We start from the raw sequence: 20,691 nt of genomic DNA on the forward strand, positions 1-20,691 counted from the left end.
ATCCCCATAAATACAGATTCATCATCATCCTGGAGCCCCCCGATGAGCTAAGAGTGAGAGAAAGATGAGAGGGCGGGAGGGAGGGAGGCGGGAGGTCTAATGATTTCATTACTGTGCTTAAAGCCCACTCGAGCTAAGTGATGGTCCACTCGTAGCGCCATCGGGCACTTGTGCAGCTCAAAGGTGTTTTCCCTAAATGCATATCATGATGCTGTTTGCATGCATCCAAGTGTGTGTGTGTGTGTGTGTGTGTGTGTGTGTGTGAGTGTGAGTGAGAGAGAGAGCGACAGCGCGAGAGAGAAATATAAAGAGGATGCTTAATCTCCATGGCATTTTAAATGGCATTCATAGAGAGAGTGGCCCTTTCCTCATTGCCAAGGTAAATGGAGCCAGGGGACTCTCCATTTCAGGCCGATAAAAGAGCAACGTTAAACACTCTCTGCATTCCCTTCCTCTCTCTCTCTCTATCTCGCTCTCTCGCTTTCTCCCTCAGTCTTGTTTCTCACTCAAAATTGATGTTGTTTTTTCATGACAGGGAGGGAAACGAGACATATCCACCATCTAATAGGATAATATAACCCCATTCAACACACACCCTCGCCTCCCACCCTCTTCTCCCCTCTCTCTCTCTCTCTCTCTCTCTCTCTCTCTCTCCAACTCGCTCTTTCTCTCTCCGCCTTTGTAGCTTGCCTGATTTCCATAGTGTCTCTGTGGAGAGGCAGTTAATGAATTCCTCTGAGCTGGAGAAAGGGGGGAGAATGGTTTTGGCGGTTTAGAGAGAGAAAAGGGGGGAGAGGGGGAGGAAGGCTTTGAGCTATGCCATTCAACTTCACAGCCGAGGCCTGCTTGTGCATTCACAGTGTGTGTGTCGTGTGTGTGTGTGCGCGCAGTGCATTTGTGCGTCTTTTAACATGAACCTGCTAAGACTACCAAATATTTAGACTGGCCTCAGACCTCTCTTTATGGCGATGGTGGATTGAGGGATCTCTGGAGGCAATTTGACTCCATTTGAAAGCCATTCCCCGCTATTAGCTGCACGCAGACAAAGGAATAACTTACATTCGGACACGTTCAAATGAAGTGGCGAGATCCACTCGCGCTGCTCGTTTCCTCCTGGGTCATTTTCAGTGAGGTAAATAAAAATGGCATCAAGTATTGGGTTTTGGATGATAACTTCATCTGTGCAATATTCTCAAGGTGGTAGAAATTATGAATCAAAAGCGTTTGATTTGTTGTGCTGAAATTGTACCATTATAATTGAAGACAATTAAATGCAAATTAATCGGGGCCAATTAAACCGAAATATTCTTTTCATTTAATTTTTAGCATTTAAATTTTTAGCATTTATTTTAAAAATAGAGTGAATCTGGCATCAAAGTTATTCCTCAATTACACATCTGATCCATTTATTGAATATAAAGTTTACAAACTTGGTCTTTTCCGAGGCTAACAGATGAATTTAGAAAAAAAAAAATCTTTGTTTGCCCACTTAGGAGCACAGATAAGCACCCAGTTGACGCTAAATCAGATGAATCACCGCCAAACGTAACAGATAAGCCTGACAGCCTCAGGTAGCGACTCGCTTTTTTAGATTCCCTCACACTGATCCCGCACTTTTTTTTTTTTTTTTAAATCATCACAGCATGCGAACGCACGGCCCCGAACACGTGATTACTAATGGCTATTATTTTCACACAAGCGATTATACAAGTTGCAATGTGACCTGGAGATGGATCCCACTGACTGAACATTTTGACCCAGAGGGGAAACTCTCGACAAAGAGCCTATCATTAGCAATTAATGGGCGTGCCAGCGTTTGTTTGTTAATAGCTCCTTTAGAAGCCCAGTGGGACTCATTTACAGTGCATGGGCCAGAAAACAGACCCTGACCTCCGGCAGGGGTCACGTCGAATCGGCCCAGCTTGTGAAACGCCAACAGCTTTTTTTTTTTTTTTTCGCTGAGTGCGTGTAAAGAGCCGCCGTTAAATACTGTTCCATCATTCTCCATTGAGAGCGCGATGAAAACAAGTGATGTTCAACAAGATTGCTGACTAAAAAAAAAAAAAAAAAGTGAATTCCCTCCTCCTTCTTTACAGAAAGACTTAGCAGGGGGGCTTTTCTCATGGATAGCAATCTGATTGTTTTCTAAACGGATTATTAACTCTTTTGTTACAGTAGGGGTCACTTTAATGCTTCTTAGGCGCCATTAGCATGGCTTTAAAGAGAACGTGCGCACACACACACATTGGATTTGGCGTTTGGTGTCTTTGTTGATCTCAGCGGGCGCGGAATGATACCGTTATAATGCCGTTAAAAACAATAGCGTGACATAAAAGGGAGGCGTGGGAGGTGAGGAGTGTGTGTGTGTGGCGCCATGTGTGTGTGTGATGAAAAGTAGCCCTTATAGCAGTGAGCTTAACGCGGTCGTGCCGACATCAATGACCACCTCAAAGAGGCGGAAGCATTACCCAGCCAAGTCCTTGACTGAGCGAAGGATGAGTTGGAGAAGTGGCTCAGATGACCAAGATGGACGAATTAGAAGGGAAAAGGTGTCGGCTGCCAAAGTTGGAATAACCACTCTTTGTACTCTGTTTATTTCTCCGAGAAAAGAAAAAAAAAAAGCTTCCCCTGGGAAAATCAAAGATACTTAGCGTAGGTCAAAGCATCACGGGCCACGGAGCACCAAGGCTCATATTGACCATATGAATGTGGGGAGGGGGGGGACCCCGGGGAACCGCCGCTTCTGGCTGGGTGCCCCAGTTGGGCTTTGAGCTCCTGTTCTAGAGGACAGATAAAGAGGGGTATCCCTTACAGGCTTGACCTCTAGCCACCCCTGTCATGAGAAGGAGGGGTCAAAGTTCAGATCAATTGGATCCCAACGGCCCACTGTCTGCAACGGCGAATAAGTGCCCGTACTAGAAGAAGCGGCGAAAAGGCGGGGCCTGTCTTTTTATCCAGCTGACACCAATCCAGGTTTATATAAGTGAACTCCGAGTTTTATTGCAACATGTCATATGAGCTTTGTGATGTTTTGAGTACGTATTAAGAAGGAAATCGGATGGCTTGGATGTTATATTCATTTTGGACTTTTAATGATTTATTTGGCCCATTCTTTTGAAGGGTGGAATGATTACACAGCGTTCAACAAGACTCCAGTGCACACGTTTTGAATTTATTTTGGATTTTATCTAATCCACACCGGCCGGAATAATATTATACACACGGGCTCAAATGTGTACTGTACTCAGAGCACGTTAATATTTGGGGAAATGAAAGTTGTCATAATTCTCACTTTTCCATTGTTCTGAGCCGGCGAGTGCTGTCCAACAAATCCTTTTAATGCCGGAAAACACAAACTGCTTTGTCGAGCTGGAATTTAATCGGACACGTTTGAATATTCATTAGAAAGACTAATTAGAATGAAGTAGATCTGGCTTTTAATGAAACTGCCCTATTTTTATTATTTGTTCCACATTTGACCTTTTCTCCCAAATATTAGCTCCATCAATATAAAAAGTATTGCTAGTAATTGAAATCCGCCCTCAGTCATGGCTATCTTAGTCAGAAATATTTGCTTCTCCAATAACCCCAAAGTACAGTAAAACAAACATACCCGTGAAACTGAAGTGAGCGGTGTGGCGCGCTGGGGTTTTTCCAAAGTAACTTTTGAGACTTTGACCACGAGCCATTTGGGTGTGTGCTCCGCACGCTTAAGCTCTGTCAACTTCCTTCTAAACCCCACGTTCGCTCGACACATCTCCGCCCTGCGTCGAGGTTGGTCTGACCTTCAACTTGACCTACAAAAAATGAGCCATTGTTTCACTTTATTTTCAATCATAATTATAAATTAATTGCGTGTGTAGGAATAAATTGATTTATTAAATGTGACATGAGTGGTCAATGCTAGCGTTGGCGCCGGTGACGATGAAGGGAGTTAGCGTGCATTCCGCGCGGCGGCTCAGCCAATTAGCGCTTGAGCGTTTTTTGTTTGAGCCCGTGCTATGATGAGATGTTGTGCTGGGTGGCGGCCCACTTCATTAAGCACACTGTTGTCTCGGGTTTACTCAGCTTGCCGGCTTGAACAGCTTGTTTACCGCACGCAAATATGACAGACTGTATGTCTATTTGACCGTCTGTGTGTGTGATGCAGGAGGCGGTGAGTGTGGTCATGTGATCCGAGTTTGGCGTGTCCTATATATAGGGTCAAACCGTTATTTTAATACACTAAATACACGGCAGATAAGTGCAAAGTGTGCCCGTCGCCGAATAGTTGGCCGGTCCAATAACGGCCCACAAGTCTCTTTTCACCACTTGCACAAATATTAGTCCAGGAGCAGCAGTTTAAGTGCAATTACACCGTCCCTCCCCTTTTTTGTTTTCTCATTCAACACGGTGCATCGGGCCGAGCCAAACGCGTTACAATTGACAACCGGGTCGTGTTGACCTAACCAGACCCGAGCCCCGGCGCTCTACTCTTACTGATAAAACACATCGAAAGTTTGATTATAAATCATGGAGGAGGTAGCCATGTATCCCCGCCCCTCCCCTTCCTGAAATATCAAGACGTCACAGTGGCGTGCGTCTCACTTTCTGCTTTGTGACGCGAGGGCAGTTGTGAAGGCCTTAATGCGGCGGGCGATGACAGATCACTTCATTCACACAAGACCACAGCAATTATTTCAACCATGACAGATTGCCTCAGCAGAACTGAATTTCGGATAAAAAAAAAAAAAACAACCCCCCTTCACAGACTCTTTATCTTTCTACCTCCTTCACTCCTCTTCCTCCCCCTCGTTCAATAAGGAATCTTGCGGTTTTCCGAGCTAATGACTTCCTCCTCACTCCTCACTGTTACACCATTGTGTTGATGTAGTTGTGTGTGTGTGCGCATGTGTGTGTTTTACTTTGTGTGTGAGCAGGGGGTGACGGTACCATCTGTCTAGCTGCTGTAGCCCTTGCCCCTGCCCAGCTGGTGGGCACTAAGTAATGGGAGAGGACTTCCTCGTTTCAACCCCCTGAGACACACACACACACACACACACACACATGCATTAGTATGCAACACCTACTGTCACAGTGAGCGAAAGACAGGGAGGTTTTTTTTTTTTTCTTCAGCCTGAGTATTGAAACCTGAGCAACTCGGGGTGTCAACTGATGATGACTGAGTGTGTGTGTGTGTGTGTGTGTGTGTCTGAGTGACAGTTAGGAATGTAAATGAATGTTTATGGATTTGCCGCAAATAAAGCTCTCCACACTTTTTTTTTGCAAAACACAGTGTACACAATACGGACAATTAAAATTTTAAATTGCAGCAAGGCAGTGACCAGTCATGAATGCTCATTGGCGGACATTACAATTTTTATTTTATTTTATTATGTACAAGTGTGGAATATAATTCCAACATGGGAAGCTGCATAAAAATGCCTTTGTAGCTCAGTGACTAATGATGAGTTTATTTATCATAATAAGAGTTGTTTATATTATTAATTTACCATAAATGTACCTATTAACATGCGCATATTATGATGACTGATCATGTCGGAATTTTTTTCTTTGTCTTTCCAACGACATTTTTCACATTGCGACAGGTCTGAATGGTTTGTATGCATGTAAATTCCCCCCTCATTATTTACTGCTTAAAAACATGCACGCGCACGCGTCTCCACCTGCACTTTAATGAAGAGGCTCCGGTTTGAATTAAACTTCACGTAATTGGCTTGAAAATCCATTGAAATGCAGCACGTGCACGCCGGACCGACACGTGGGGTTCACGCGGATTGTTGCCGTCGGGATTTTTACGCTACCTGTAAGCGAACACGCACACACATTCTTAGCTGCACACTTGAATTTTTAATGACATGGTGATGATGGAGTATTCTTGACCTCTCTGGGGTCGCAGACACTCAGCCACACACAACCTAAATAACATCCAGCTTTTAACTCCCGGCCGCTCCTACAGATTGGTAACTTCCCCGCTCGGAGTCGTCGACAATAGCCAAGACCGAACTGAGGCCGGGGAAAGCCGGGCCGCCATTGTCCGAGTTGAAAGCCCGGTTATTCATTGGCTGTGAGTTAAAGCGCTGACCCCGGTGTAACACTGATGGAGCTGGCTAACAACACTGAGGCCCTTTGTCTCGACCGGCCCGCTCTCTGATCAGCCCGTAATGAACTGTTGAAAATTTACAGCCCGTCGTCACTGTCGGCCTTGCCTTTCGCTTTCATCCACCTTTTCTGCCGCGTCCTCGCTTTTTAGTACTCCGCGGACGTCATCTTAAAGGGTGGCCCTCCCCTTCCAGACGCCCTCGTGCAATAACAATGCCGTCAATGTAGGTGGTTCATTGATTTCCTCTCAATAGGTGCCTATTGTGTCGCATTATTCTCCTCCTCTCCAATCCTTTCAGCGTGTCCTGTTTTGTGCAACTTGTAACAATTTTAAACTTTAGGTGTCATGAGTGGCTATACCTTCAAAAATGCATATCTTCTATATTTGTAAAAATAAAAAAAATGCTGAGGTAATAGGAGCTGAATAATCACAATAGACCCACCCATGCCACTAAATAAATCACTTCCTACTGTTCTGATAATAGGGAGTTAAATGTTTTATGACTTTTACTTTAACACCCCCCTGTCTCAGTGCCCCCCCCTGCTTTTTTTCTCGCACACAGCATAAGCCTTATCTGTCTGGAGAAGAAAAAAAAAAAAGCATTCTCAATATATGCAAAACTATTCCAGGTTCTCAGTTCCACCCAAAAGATTTCTTGCTTTTCTTAATATCTTATTTTTCTCCCTGAACTATTTTCTCAGTCTGGAATTGGTGATGGATTTCTCTGAACCGCTTCTGCTGTAATAAATCCACTCCTTGAAGTTGTGTGTGTGTGTGCACGTCTGCACGTGTGTGTGTTTGTGTGTGTATGTGATATCCCGGGGTAAATTGTTTCCTCCAGTCTTTGAGAGGTGGGCATTCAATAGCTTGCCAAAACAGCTATAGGCAATAATTAAATGATTCCACGCTTGAGAGGAGAAAGAAAAAGAGCGGGAGGGAGGGAGGGAGGGGAGTGTGGGAGAGAGATATTCAGGCAGAAGAGGAAGGAAGAGAGCGAGAGAGGGACAGAAAGCAATGATGTGAATGAGAAAGGGAGAAAGACATATTTGGAGAGTATCACAGTCTGTGGGCCAACACGTTGCATTTTGCCAAGCCAAGGGATCATCATTGATCAGCCATGTTGGAACACATTGATTTTTTTAAACGCCATTTATTTCCCATTTTCCTTTTTTTATCATCCTGTTGCACGTCTCTTAAAAAAAATCGGACAAAACTTAATTTTGAAAAATATAATTACAATTAAATTTATTAGTTCTGTGTAAACAAGTCGGCCATTTTTAAAAACAGTATTGCATTCCTGGCTGATAAGATGATTGGCAGAAGAATAAAGCCACAAAGTACCCAATTTGAATTCAAATATGTAAATAAACCTATCAGACCTGCCACAGTCGAGCCCCCTTTTGAAGTCTCCGGCTCCTTCCGGGATAGATTACGTTCCAGGTGCTGATGGACGCCTGCTAGCTGATGATTAGCCTGCCGCCTTTCCGCCATGATATTTACCGGACACAATTGTGTTGTCTACTGACATCATTCACTTTGTCTCCTCTATGCAAATCACATCATGCACTCTGATGCACCCCAAAGTGGCATGCCTGAAGTATTTGACGGGCAGGTGCATGCATGCAAAAAAAAAAAAGAGACAATTATTTGGAGATGATTGGTAATGGACACACACATTTGCATACACATATTCACACAAGCAGCTGTCTGCAGGCAGGCGGGGTCAAATGGTGGTTAATTAGTCCTGTCACCCGTTGAGGTCATCACACCTTCAGCTGTCTGTGCTCTGAATGAATAATACTGCAATATTAACACAGTCAGCTCAGCTGGAGTGAACCTGTTGTTGGTGTAATGCATAGCACATTACTCGCCCCCTCCCTTACTTTTGCAGAGAGGCCACCGCAAGTTGTCACTTTGCGTTAATGACTGTCACAGGGATGTGTGCGGCACGTCCTCCCCGTCTTCATCCCATTGCCGCCGTATTAGCGTCCGCCCTCTAAATGAAATCAAACGCGTCCTCTTCGGAATGTCCCGGAATGTCTCATTAGCTCGACCTGTCTGCAAACTCCTGCGGTTCTTGATTCCATTGCTCTGTTAGGGAAAGGTAATTTTCAACTTGACTGTGTGTGATTGAAGTCTGCTTCAGTTTTTTTTTTTGCTTCTTCAGGAGACTTCCCGACAGGTGCTTCCGGGACAACAGGGAAAAGTAGGAATGATTTCCCATCTGGTTAGTCCGTAGAGAGATGGCGTGGATGTCCAATCTGAAATGGGATGCAGCTCCCTGCAAAAAGGAACATTTAAATGGAGCGGAAAACCTGATTTCCACCCTTGAAAAGCCGCCTCGGAATTCTCATTTCTAATGGAGCATCACTGCGTTTCCGCAATCGTTTTCCCGTCGGACTTTGCTGACGATCGTATCATAGCGTTAATTTGCCGGTTGTCCTAGTCCACGGTTATTTTTTGATGCAGACAACTATAGTATTAACTCGATGATTAGATCACTTACACACACACACACACACACACACACCAGGGGATGGAGGGATGGATAAATGCCAGCCAGGCCTCATTAGCTTCTCGCTGCTTTCCTGGAAAGACAGGAGTGAGACAGTGGGTGGGTGGGGGTAGTCGGAGGGGGGTGGAAGGAAAGTGGGAGGTTAGATAAGCAGAGGGAAAGTTGAAAGCAAGCTAAGGGGGAAGCAGAGGTATGGGTTGTCGGGGTAACAGGACGAGAGAGAACCGGGTCTCGTATGGTGACCTGTTGGATTAAGGCTATTAGAAATCCATCTGGGGATGTTTGACCACTTCACTGGATGATCCGCCCCTAGCAGCCGCTCAGATGACCCCCCCCCCCACACTCACAAAATGCCCCCCTCAGGACACATATGCACAGAAACACACACACCATGGCGGAACAGGATTAAGGTCCATCTTGAAATGCTGCATGTTAGCAACTTGGACAGATGGAGGGTCAATGGAAATCACCTCGGCTGTAGATTTCATAATGGGACTCAAATGTTATTTTGTGAAAGGTTAACGATTGCAAGTTCGATGAAAAATCGAAACTTTTTCAAGGGAGAAGATTCTACTTTCAATTCTTTCCTCTATTCCAAATTTGGTTCATTTTAAGCTCCATCATGCATTTATGCATAAGCATATTTATTTGGGCCCGTCATTGCTTTTAACTATTCCATATCCCTCATTATCTGATTTGTGTCATACGGTACTATGGAAGCTTTTTGTGAGTGGTTTAAGCTAGTGTGATTGCATTTTTTTTTTTTGGGAAATGGTTTTGGCTCATTTCACCGATTAGGAGAGCGAGCCGCTCGGCGCAGACAGACGAGCTCCCAGCTGAATCGCCGCACATCAAACCCTTCAATCACTCGCCATTTACTGGGCTAAGCACAGATGAGAGAGGCCTCCCTGCTTGAGTATACAAAAAACCTGCCGCAGTTTACTCGAGCCGCCGCCGCCGCCGCCAGCCAATTTCGGCCAGGCGTGCACACAACGGGAAGCAGCTTGTTAAATATGCAGCGTATCTTTGAAAAACAAACGCGAAAGAGAAATATTTATGAGCTTGACGTGGCTGCTTCTGTCTGTGTGAAAACGCGAGTGCGCTCGCGTCCCTACGGTGGCACCAATGAGGTGATTAGCGATTTATACGAAGCGAATCATTAGCATACGCGCCTCCTCCCCTCCCCTCCCCTCCCTCCCCTTCTCATCTGGGTACGTCTGCTCCCAGCGCCGCTTAAGTGTTTTAACGTGTTAATAATCATCAGGCGCTCAAGTGGGCGAGGCACTGGGGAGGTGGATGATGAGAAGGGTGGGCTCGTACCGATCCGCTGCCCTTTGACCTTTGACCTTGGACTCTCCTCCTGTGTTGGAGAGGCCGGCCTCTCATCTCAGGGGTCCATCGGGGACCTATTAAGGGCTGTCTCACACTCCGCCACCTCACTTAACTCCGTCTTGTCAATATGCTACACCGTGTGTGTGTGAGAGGAGGTCGTGTTTATATTCACCTTCCCGTCCATCATGCGTATTTTTCCCCATTTTTTTTTTACACTCTCCCGCCACTTCTTAGTGTCTCCCTGCCTTCTTCTCTCGCTCCATCCCGCTGGCTGCGTCTGTCTTTGGAGATGCTAATTCCCAGTCCGGGGAGACCACATGAAACAGAGCTGAGTTTCTCTCATTAGCTGACACAGATGCCGAGGCACGTGGACCTGAATAACAACGCTCTTGGCAGGCGCCGCACCGCCTCTTCCTCTGCACACCGCTCCACTGAGGAGTCCGCATTCCCGCCGTATTCCGCACACAGCTCGGCCGCGTGTGTCCTCTTCTTCTGACATTGCAAGTTTTATATGGGAAAAGTATAAATATCATATTAGTTTTATGTGCAAAAATATATATACACACATTTATTTATTTTTGTGCACCTTGAATGCCCATATCAGCATCAACGCGTTTGTGTCTTTCTTTATTTTTACAATTCAAAACTGTCCGATTTGTGTCGCAAAATTGAAAGTTGTCGGAATTCAGAAATTTTCCGAACACAACTGATTACAAAAAGAATGCATTAGTATAGCATGTGGAAAATTGAATTTCCATATTTCCTTGGTGTCCCTTTTAGGATTCGTAAATATGTATCAGTGTCCCTCATCCATTTGAAAATTTCATCACTAATGCTTGCCATCCGATTTAAATAGTACGATCACTCGCTCCAATCACAAATCTAAGAGCAGCCGCAGTCGATTTCTGATTGACAGTCAGCAGATTGACACACCGTCAATAAAATAATATCGGCTGCTTTGTGTTTATACTTTTTTTCCAAGTATTTTGTGGTTGGATGAGAAGCTTTCATTTGAGTATTGTAATTTGAATTTTCTCCCCAAAAACCGCAGCCTTAAATCTTCATTTCTACGTTGATCTTTAAAGTGTTGCGGGAAGAAAAATTCTTGATTCAGTTAGAAAGGATAACCTCGGAATCAATCAGGAAATAAGTCGGCACATTGTGCCGAAGCGCGGCGATGGACTGTAATCCAGTTTTAAAGCAGGTCCACATGTTGACCACATGATGCTCTCTTGGAGTCAGACATGACTTCACCGGGTTGTATGTCACCACGTACCCCCTAAACATGGAGCTCAGCGCTCTCACGAACACGGTCATGGAGGCCTTGCGAAGAAACATGGGGATTGAACATTTCTTCACATACAGGCACAATTGGTCCGAATGACAGTAATGTAATATTGATAGCCAGGGGGATGACAGTCTGTCTCCCTTGTGTTCATCCCCTCAGGCTTGACAGAGCTTTGGTCACACATGCCACTGGTGGAAATCTGCTAACATTTGCTCCAATTTATTTTCTGTCTTTCTCTAGACGTCCGTCCAGTCGTTCATTCTGAGATTTGTCCAAGCCCCGATATAATTCAGTAAAACAGCAATTATTGCAGCCTCAATTAAATGAGTCCAATAGAAAAATATAAGGTTTTTAATTTAGGATTTTTTCCACATTTTTTACTATTTCCTATAGACAACTTAAAATGAATATCAGGGTTTTATAATTTTTTTCAATTGTTTTTGTTTTTTTTACAGATCCTCCTAACTACTTATGTGCAGAAATATTGGTCATCAGGATAAAGAATGCCTGTGAGTATTATTTTTATATAATATACATTACATGTCTACATGTGTTGCTGCACCGTTTGTGTTCATATATGCATTTTGTGTCTACATGTGCATGCATATGAGTAAGATTTTTTTTTTTTTTAACTCGAATCGCCAATGGTGGTCTCTTGTTAAGACTGCAGCATCTGGTTTAATTGAAACTTCCAAGAGTCTCCTTTTTTTGCTCTCAGACTGAGGGAGATTATTGTAACGACTTGAGAGGTTTACGCATGTGTGTGTGAGTATGTGTGTGAGTGGCCAGGGGTGTTGTCCCTGTTGAATGAAGGTTCAACAGCTCACAGGTAGACGAGGGCTTTAGTGGCCAAACATCCGCACAGGGCGCCGCTTGTCCCAATTTGATTTCGGACATATTTTGGGGATCGCTCGGCGAACTGATGAAAGGAAAATAGAGAGTTAATCCTTGTTAAATTTGAGGGTATTGCACCACACGCACACACACGTACACAGATGCGCACACCCTGTAAGACATGTGTAACCTAAGTCTGTTGTGATTCTTTTCCTGGGGAGGCCAGGAGAAGTCTGGGAGAGGTTAAAGCAACACTGCGCAGTGTGAAAACACATTGTGTGGCGTGCGACACACACATACACACGCACACGGCTTTGATTAATTGGCTCTGCCTGTGTTTGCCATTGAGACAGTATTCATTCAGGTTTGGGAAGCTGATTTTTTTTTTTTTTAATAAAAGGTCAGTAGATAAACAGCTCAGAAGGGCAGCCATTTTGGGGCTTAATCCTCAACGTGACCTCATTTGCCTCAGAGGGGCGAGGCGGTTCAAAGGTGAGGGTTATGAACTATTTCAGAAGGTTAGCCAAAAGAAAATGGAGGCGCCGAGTCCACGGACTAATGAATTTGCATTGAGTCGTGGCTCAGCTGGTTTTCCCAAACTGAAAGTTAGCAAGGACATCACGGAGAGAAATAAGAGTGTGCACATTTCAGAATAGTGTTCAATTTAAATATAATTTGATAACATTAAAGATGGCCGCACTCCAGCAGTTCTCTGTGTGTGTGTGTGATCTGCTCCCATAATCTCTCACACACACTTTCACACTTCAACGCAAATGTTACTTCTCAATTATTAATCCACTTTAAATGTCAATCTGCAGGGTTGGAAATAGTAAGAGTGGAGTCATTAGGGCGCCGTACCTCCTTTAGACCACATATAGGCACACATGACACAATGTTGTTGAGTTGAGCAACATTCAAGACTTTTCATCTTAGATCACGAGACAAATCGCTCGTCATCATTCTGAGTCAGTGTTTCCCACTCTGGGCAAATGCATACTTTTGTTCATCACTTCATGCGTGTTTAACACACACAGAGAAAAAAAAACAGCTTATGAATAGTGATGAGGCCAAGGTAAATATTGGACATGTGCTGAAAGACGCGAGGATAAATGCGGGGAATAAACACTCTCACAGAAATAGAGCTTATGTGTGCACTGTAAATTTTGGCGATGGTGCAGGAAAAAATTCATCATATTAGGTCTCACCTCATTATTTCATTCGATATTGTAATTCACAGAATCGGCGTTGTTAAAATAGATATTCGTGCTAGGTTGTGCTAAAATGTCACTTTATTTATTTCTCCAAATATTAGATAATCTTGGGAGGTTGCTTTTAATATTAAATGAAATCGAGAAAAATGTATTAAAATCTAACACGGCCCCAAACTGATAATGTTCACATTGTCTCTTTTTTAAAACATTTCAGAACAGAGCTTGCCACTGTGTGGGATTGATTTTGCCCCTCCAAAAAAAAAAAAAAAATATCCGGCTTTTGCCTGGCAAAAGATGCGTGACGGCGTGCCATAGAGAAACCATATGTGGCTTGAGGATATTAAAAAGAGAATCGCCGGAAAGCATTGCAACCCAATTTTATATATATAAATATACACATACATATAATTCAATATATACATACATGTAAGACCATCTAAGGCCCGATCCATGTGTTTGAGCTCCAATCTCACAGGAGCAGCTGTAGCCTACGGAGATGACGGTCAGTCACCCTGACCCGGTCACCCGGCAGTTCTTGCAGACTGCCATGGAGGGAGGAGGGGGGCACTTCAAACAGTTGACTATTATGACTTCAAGGGCGTTATCTGATCCAGGCGCTGGCGAGATGGCAATGGCGAGTCAGAGGGGAGAATATGGCGGATGGTTTTTGAGGGCCGCCGAGAATATTTGATAGCGCACGGTATGTCAGAATGACATTTTTGCTGAGCATCATTGCTGGACAAAAATTTAATCCTGTATTAATGACAAACTAACTGTTAATTATATCCGAATCAAGTCTAGTCAATTGCTTGCAACAGGGGCCTTATTAATCTCTTCCCTCACCACTACTAATCTCATTCAGGGGTGCCAAATTACCCCGAGCTAGTGTGTGTTTAAACATTCAACCCTAATTATGGCTCATTATTTGCAGATTCGCCAACCTTTCACCCTTGTTCACCTCATGAGCACAACACACACACACATGCATCATAAATATGAGTCTGCACCCACAGCTCGAGGTGATGTTTGGGGGTTTAAGTCTCTGCTGCCATCTGCAGAGCTGAGGAAAAAAAATACCAGAGTTGTTTTTTGCGCGTGTGGCCTGTTGGTGGCAATGTTGATGAAGCCAAATGGTGGAACTCCAAATTATTAGGTACACATGGCTCATTGTAAGAAGAGTTGCATCAACATTTTGAGCTATAAGAGAAGTGCAAGGTATTAAAAACAGCTCTTAGTGTGATGTAGTGCAGCAAACTGTAAGCATAATAATAAAGTACCCATTTATGATGATTATTATTGTATTCATATTCCCCCAAAAAAAACAGAATATATGCTAAAAAAGTGTCTAATGTGAATAGAGTAATAAAAATAAATTTAACTTCTACAATATATATAAAAAATAGTCGTTTTAAAACACTAATTTAAAAAAAATAGCAGAACCGTACATGTTAAACTTTCCCTGTAATCCTAAAAACAGCCACAAGAGGGCAGTCGTGTAATACATTTGGACTATTTTTGCGTTTTCGCTCAAGGGCAAAAGGGGAATCAGAAGGAATACTCAACCTATTGTTTTTATTTTATTTTTTGCCTGTTTTTGAAGCATACAGAACACACTGATGATCGATGTGGGTTAAGGTGACAGCTGTACTTTTTGCACACATACATACAGAAATAAAATTAAAACATCTCATGGTATCCTCCTCCCTTGTCTCTTCTTCACACTCCTCATCTAATCCCAACCCCCCCCCCCCCCCCCCCCCCATACACACTCCTCCCCATCACATGGTCTCCTCCCACATCCTTATTTTACTCTCACCTTGTCTGGAGGAAATGTGACCTCTGGAGGCTTCATGGCTGATTTCATTTCTGTTATGCAAACAGCAGCGGTTACACACAAGCCCTTTGTAAAAGACTTCCCTTGTGTATTTGTGTGTTTGTGCACGTAATAGCCTGACGAATTGGCTCGTTTGGGCCAATAATAACCTATCATAGACGATTTTCCACGCTCATCCAACACATTAGCACGCCGTCATTGGCATGGCGTCCTCACGGCACGGCTGAGAAATCACATGCGACACCACAACGGTGTGGAAGTTGATGGAGGCTTGCAGTCATGTCCGCTGTATTGTAAATAGTCACGTTAGCATAAATGCTTCTTGGGGGGTCGGAATGTTTTCCCCTCGTCCTAATCAGTGATGTCACAGGGGGAGGTTGTCCATCACCAGTCAAAGCCAAAGCACCTACTGTGGATGATGATTGGACCCCATCCAAGTGCTCATGTATACATTTAAATATGATTAATATTTGGAGTTACAGCCAAGCAGCTGGATTTGTCAAAGTATGATCCCCTGTGAGCTTGTGTCAAAGCTTGGACAAAAGTAGTGCATTGCTGCCACCTCCTGGCATCTCAGGAATCTTGAGGAGTTTCATTTAGATAGAAGTAGTGATTTGCCTCCATCTTGCAGCATCTTGGCTCTAATTCAATATGCTTGACATGAATTGAAAACCTTCATTTAGACCAAAGTAGTGCTTTTCCGCCATCCTGTGGCTCCTTAGTACGGAGAAACAAGTAGTGCTTTGCTGCCATCGTGTGAGTTATTGGACCAGAGACTATCAGCTGAGACTCTTAAGTCCCTGATTCACGCTGAGGCTTTGCTCTCCTGGTGCCCTTGGGCTCGATTAATAAATAGCGCCGCAATGGCGACGGGGAGCGGGGCTAACCTTCATTATGTGCTTGCCGCGGGGGAAGTCATCAAAGCTGAGGTGTAGCTTTGAAAAAAGCAAGTTAGGGTTGACGTCGGCAGTGCACACCGGGGAAACTTTCCCTCCCTCTCCTCCCATTTGTTCTATCGCTCGATTTAATGTCCAGTTATGACCTCACTTTCTAACCTTGCTAGTTCCTCCCCCAATGGTGATTGCAAATTGGTGCTCGTGGGGGACATCCAGCAGATGGCAGTGTGATGGAAAAAAAATCCTGTGAGACAGAAATGATCAAGTTGGCATATTAATATACAGTAAGCTCCTTATGTTGTTTCAGGAAGTGGGTGGAGGTCTTTCCCATAAGATTTATCTGTCTTATTATTGTTGTTAATATTATTATTATTATTATATCATTATTGCAAATATTAAAAAAATAATAATATTAATGTATCGCTACCACAAACCTAAACTTGACATTTTGCGTTTGGGAAATTGTGAATTACTAAGAGACCATTGTGTATTCTACCCAAGCAGTTGCTACCTTATCATTATTCTTCAGCTCCGCTGACCTTTCCGTCTCCTCTTCGCGTCTTGTCCTCCTCCTCCTCATCTCTCCTCCGTTTGGCTCCGCCTCCTCTTCCTCCGAGACACACCCGAGACACGACGTTGATCCCGCAGAGGCGCTAGATCAATAGCGCCGATAAGTAGCGCCGGTAAAGGAAATGACACGGCTACGCTCCCCGCCAGCAGATATTTTATTTTCTCCAGCCTCTCATCTTGATTTCTACTCAACGCTCTGATTAGTGCCACTGATGTTCGCTTGAAAACGAAACCAAAGCCAAAAGTGATACGGGCGTGCTCCTTCTCTCAAAAGCCACTTTAGAGGCGGAGGAAACGCAAGTGTGCGTCTTTTGATTAGTCAAGCAGCCATATTGTTATGACGATGGCCTTCTGTGACCTTTGGATGTATGCGTGTGTGTGTGTGTGTGTGCTCATGTGTGTGTGTGTTGGATGAGTGACAGAAGAGAGCATCTGTCACCGAAACACACGGGTAGACATCTCATCCATTATTCACTAAGTGGAGGTATCATACATGCGAGAAAAACACGCATGTGGCGCCACGTTTGCTTTGGGCCGTATGTTTGCGGTTTGCTGCACAAATGTGATCTGAAGCATGAGTCTATTAATATGCTCCTAAAAAAAAAAAAAGCATTTGCCAAGTCCAAAACATGTATTTACAGCTCAGAGATTTGTTTTTTTCATTGACTTCCAAGATTTACTGCTAAACGATTACTTGGAATTAAATCAGGCAGACTTAAGGGGAGCCCTCGTGTCTGTTGAAAATAATTGTGCTCCTCTGGGCTTTACCAATGATAATCAAATTTTCTGTTTTGTCATAAAATCAATTCCTGCTTCTACAGTGCTCCGAGCAGTGAGGACATTTCCAGGGTTCGGATTAAAAAGCCGAATTACCTGTGCACTTTTGAAACCTCGCTCCAACATTCTTCCAGAGACAACAGATAAGGCGCAGCCATGTTCGATGCCAGATAACAGCCTTTCCATCTTTTTGGAAGGGATGTGAAGGATGCAAGGCGGGTCAAAGGGAGAAGAGGAAGATGGAGGAGGGAGATTAGGTTCAAGATAGAGAGACAGCATCAGAGAAAGCGATGTGGCCGCTTTGTCGTGCCTCTTGGACTATTGATCTGCTGTCAGCTGTTCAAAGACTGATGGAGGACCCACCGTCAATCTTCTCCAGGGCTGTTTCCTCTATTCCAGGGCATCTTGTACCAAAGTCCTTGACCCCGCCCCCCTCTTATTGTCATGACAACCTGCCCTGGTTTTAGAACTGCGCCAAGTCATGCTTAGTTTATGAAAAATAATTTTCTGAGTGATTCAATCTTATTTGGATAGAGAAAGGTCAAATCTCTGCAGCTTTAATGCATTTATTTTTTTTCCCCGCCTAATCACTGCCCAATCCGTCTGCCAGACTTTTTAGACAGGAAATTAATTATAAATCCAACTTCCTGTTTAATGAAGCTAAAAACTAGCAAACAAACACCAGGATTGCTACAGTCTGCCAATACAAACATATTATTGTTCAATTTTGATTGGGACTGAAGTTTAGTTTTTACGTTCAATTTTTAGCTTTGTCTATATGTGTCATGGCCCTGTGTCTCAATATTTTTGTCAGCGTAATGTAAATATGAAAAGCACAGATGCTCGCCGGCCCACACATGCAGCAACAGACGTAGAAAAAGAACACGGTAGGGGGGGGCTCATCCATCTGAGCGGCAGACTGCTGCATGTCACAATTAATCACAAGAGGACGACACGGGGGAGCGGCGGATCGTCACAACCTGACAAAAAAAAAAAAGCGCCCAGGTAAATAAGCGGCCATTGTGTATTGTTTCAAGGCTGGTTTGATCTGCCTCTCGGCAGGTGCAAAAGCTCGATCCCTTTTTTTCTTTGCCGCCGTTATTCCCTATTAAGAGTTAAAAGTAAAAAAGCAAACTCAGTTCTTGACTCATTCCCCCTCGGTTTCGTTCCGCTCTGCTGAAAATAACAAGGAAATTGCCGACGGCAAGCAAAGGCCTTATGGTGTGTATTATTTCTTTTTAATTTCAGTTGTGATGATAAGAAAGTGAAGGATTTAGCTCAGCCACCTGAACACACACACAAACGTGACCTTTATTCGCCCCCTTCGATGGCAGCGTACGTTACAGATGGAGGAAATATTTATCATGGTGCATGAGCACACAAACCCAACACGCATTGGGGGTTCATCTCCCTTTAAATTGTCCAGCTGAGAAAGTGACCCACCACCATATGTCCACCAATCCCGAACCTCCATGAATAGTGAAATAATATCACCCACTCTTAGTCGAACAATTCCTAACACGATGACATCATCAGCTCCCTGCAACACAACACGACATGACTTCATTATGTGACCCAAGTGGCTGACAACACTCACACCTCCGCCCCCTCCCCCAAAAAAAAAAAGTCGATGCGATGACTCAGCGGCTCGTTTAGTCGTGCTTGCGTTTTACCGGGAGAGAAGAGTGCTGATAGTAAAATCCCCCCCGTGGCCCCTCTAGATGTAATCAAAAGGTACACTCCACCAGTGTGAATGTTGCCCGACAACATTTATAATTCAGTGCCTGCAAATAAATTAATGAGGCAGCCATTTTTGAATTATTCAAGAAAGTGCCACTTTTTTGCGACTAAATCCTCCTAATTGAACATTTCTTGCATCTTTTTACATCACTCTTGCACGGTAACGAGAGCCCCAAGAGTTTGAATGGAAATTAAAACGATTCCGATCAAGTAGTCCCAAATTAAGCAGACAGAATAATGATACCGGGGAATTCTTTTTAAATGATGCACCTGACTTAATATATAAACCGACTTAATCAATCTACTCGACGCCTGGCGATAAAAACCAATGCATCAATAAAATACTTGCACGCAATCAACATCAAATACACTAAATTACTAATTAGGTGCTTCAGAAGCACAAATGAGACATCATTTGCCGAGTCTCTGTAGTGATGGGATGAGAAGGTTGCAGCCTCCCACGTACAAAAAGACAAAAGCAGGTTCACGTTATTGTTTGCTAAGCTTATGGAAAAGGAAAAGGTTGAGCTCATTTGGCGAAGGATTGCTGAGTGTTGCGTTGATGAGGTTGGAGTGAGCATTTAGGAGGAGGAGAGCCTTCCAATGAAGTGCTGTACTCCCTTTCATCCATCTTTTTGCTCCATTTATGACCATAATAGATTTCGCCATCGCTATGGAAACAGAGAGGCTGTAATCAGCGTGCGACAGTCTAAGCGGGGCCCCGAACAAAACGGGCGTAATGACAGTGAAGGCTGGTGGGAAGAAAAATGTTGACTTTGGCAGAGCGATTGAGACAAACAATAGGATATTCACGCATTGTTCTTAGGGAGCCACGTGATTTATGTGCCGCTATCATTGAAGCGCTATTAACGTGGAGAAAACAAAAGGGAGTGGCAATCAGTCATCGCTAATGATGTTGTTTTGCATGTATGCATTTACATACATGATGTACAATAATTGAAAGTCAAGTTTAGTTTGGTGCATTGTTAACCGGATGAGTTCATTGTGTGCTTTGGCTGCAGACAAAATGGGATCAAGATGGGATAATGGGGAGCTTGTCAGATGATAAATATTTTTTTAATTTGCGATGCAAAAGTAGTCCTTGATTTTTATATTATTTTATTTTATTATATTTAGCTTATTATCTTTATTTATTATCTTATTATTAAAAAGAACATTTATATATTTATTATATTTGATATATTATATTATATATTTGTATTTATTTAATTTTTTATATTATATTTTCCGAGCATGAAACATTAATTATGTTTCCATAAAGGATTTAGAAAGTTTTTCAATTTTAGTAGTTCAAGTCAGACGAGGACACACGAAAACTATCAATCGATGCCCGAGATTTTTTTTTGAATACCGTTTGTGTAAAAGCCTTTTTAATGAGAGGGTTAATAATATGAACCTCATCATCATAAATATTTGGATCACAATCTGTCGCATCTGCCGTTATAAGGCAAACGCAAGCCTTTCGTAAATCCGCAACCGAGATTGTTTTTGGACCCGTTTCAAATCAGAATGAGTCAAGACAAAAGAGGTGCTTAGCACTACAGGAAAATAAGTAAACGCCCATTTTCCT

At 43.5% G+C, this 20,691-nt stretch overlaps 1 long non-coding RNA gene across 1 annotated transcript in view; it reads left to right on the forward strand.

Annotated features, from left to right (window-relative positions):
• LOC119130862 overlaps positions 1–20,691 on the forward strand; it is a 163,233-nt gene that overhangs the window by 121,800 nt on the left and 20,742 nt on the right. Inside the window, exon 10 of the long non-coding RNA XR_005099542.1 lies at positions 11,694–11,747. This is a non-coding gene — a long non-coding RNA (uncharacterized LOC119130862). The remainder of the gene's footprint in view (positions 1–11,693; positions 11,748–20,691) is intronic.

Source organism: Syngnathus acus, chromosome 11 (genome assembly GCF_901709675.1).
Source record: "Syngnathus acus chromosome 11, fSynAcu1.2, whole genome shotgun sequence".
NCBI classification, from domain to species: Eukaryota; Metazoa; Chordata; class Actinopteri; order Syngnathiformes; family Syngnathidae; genus Syngnathus; species Syngnathus acus.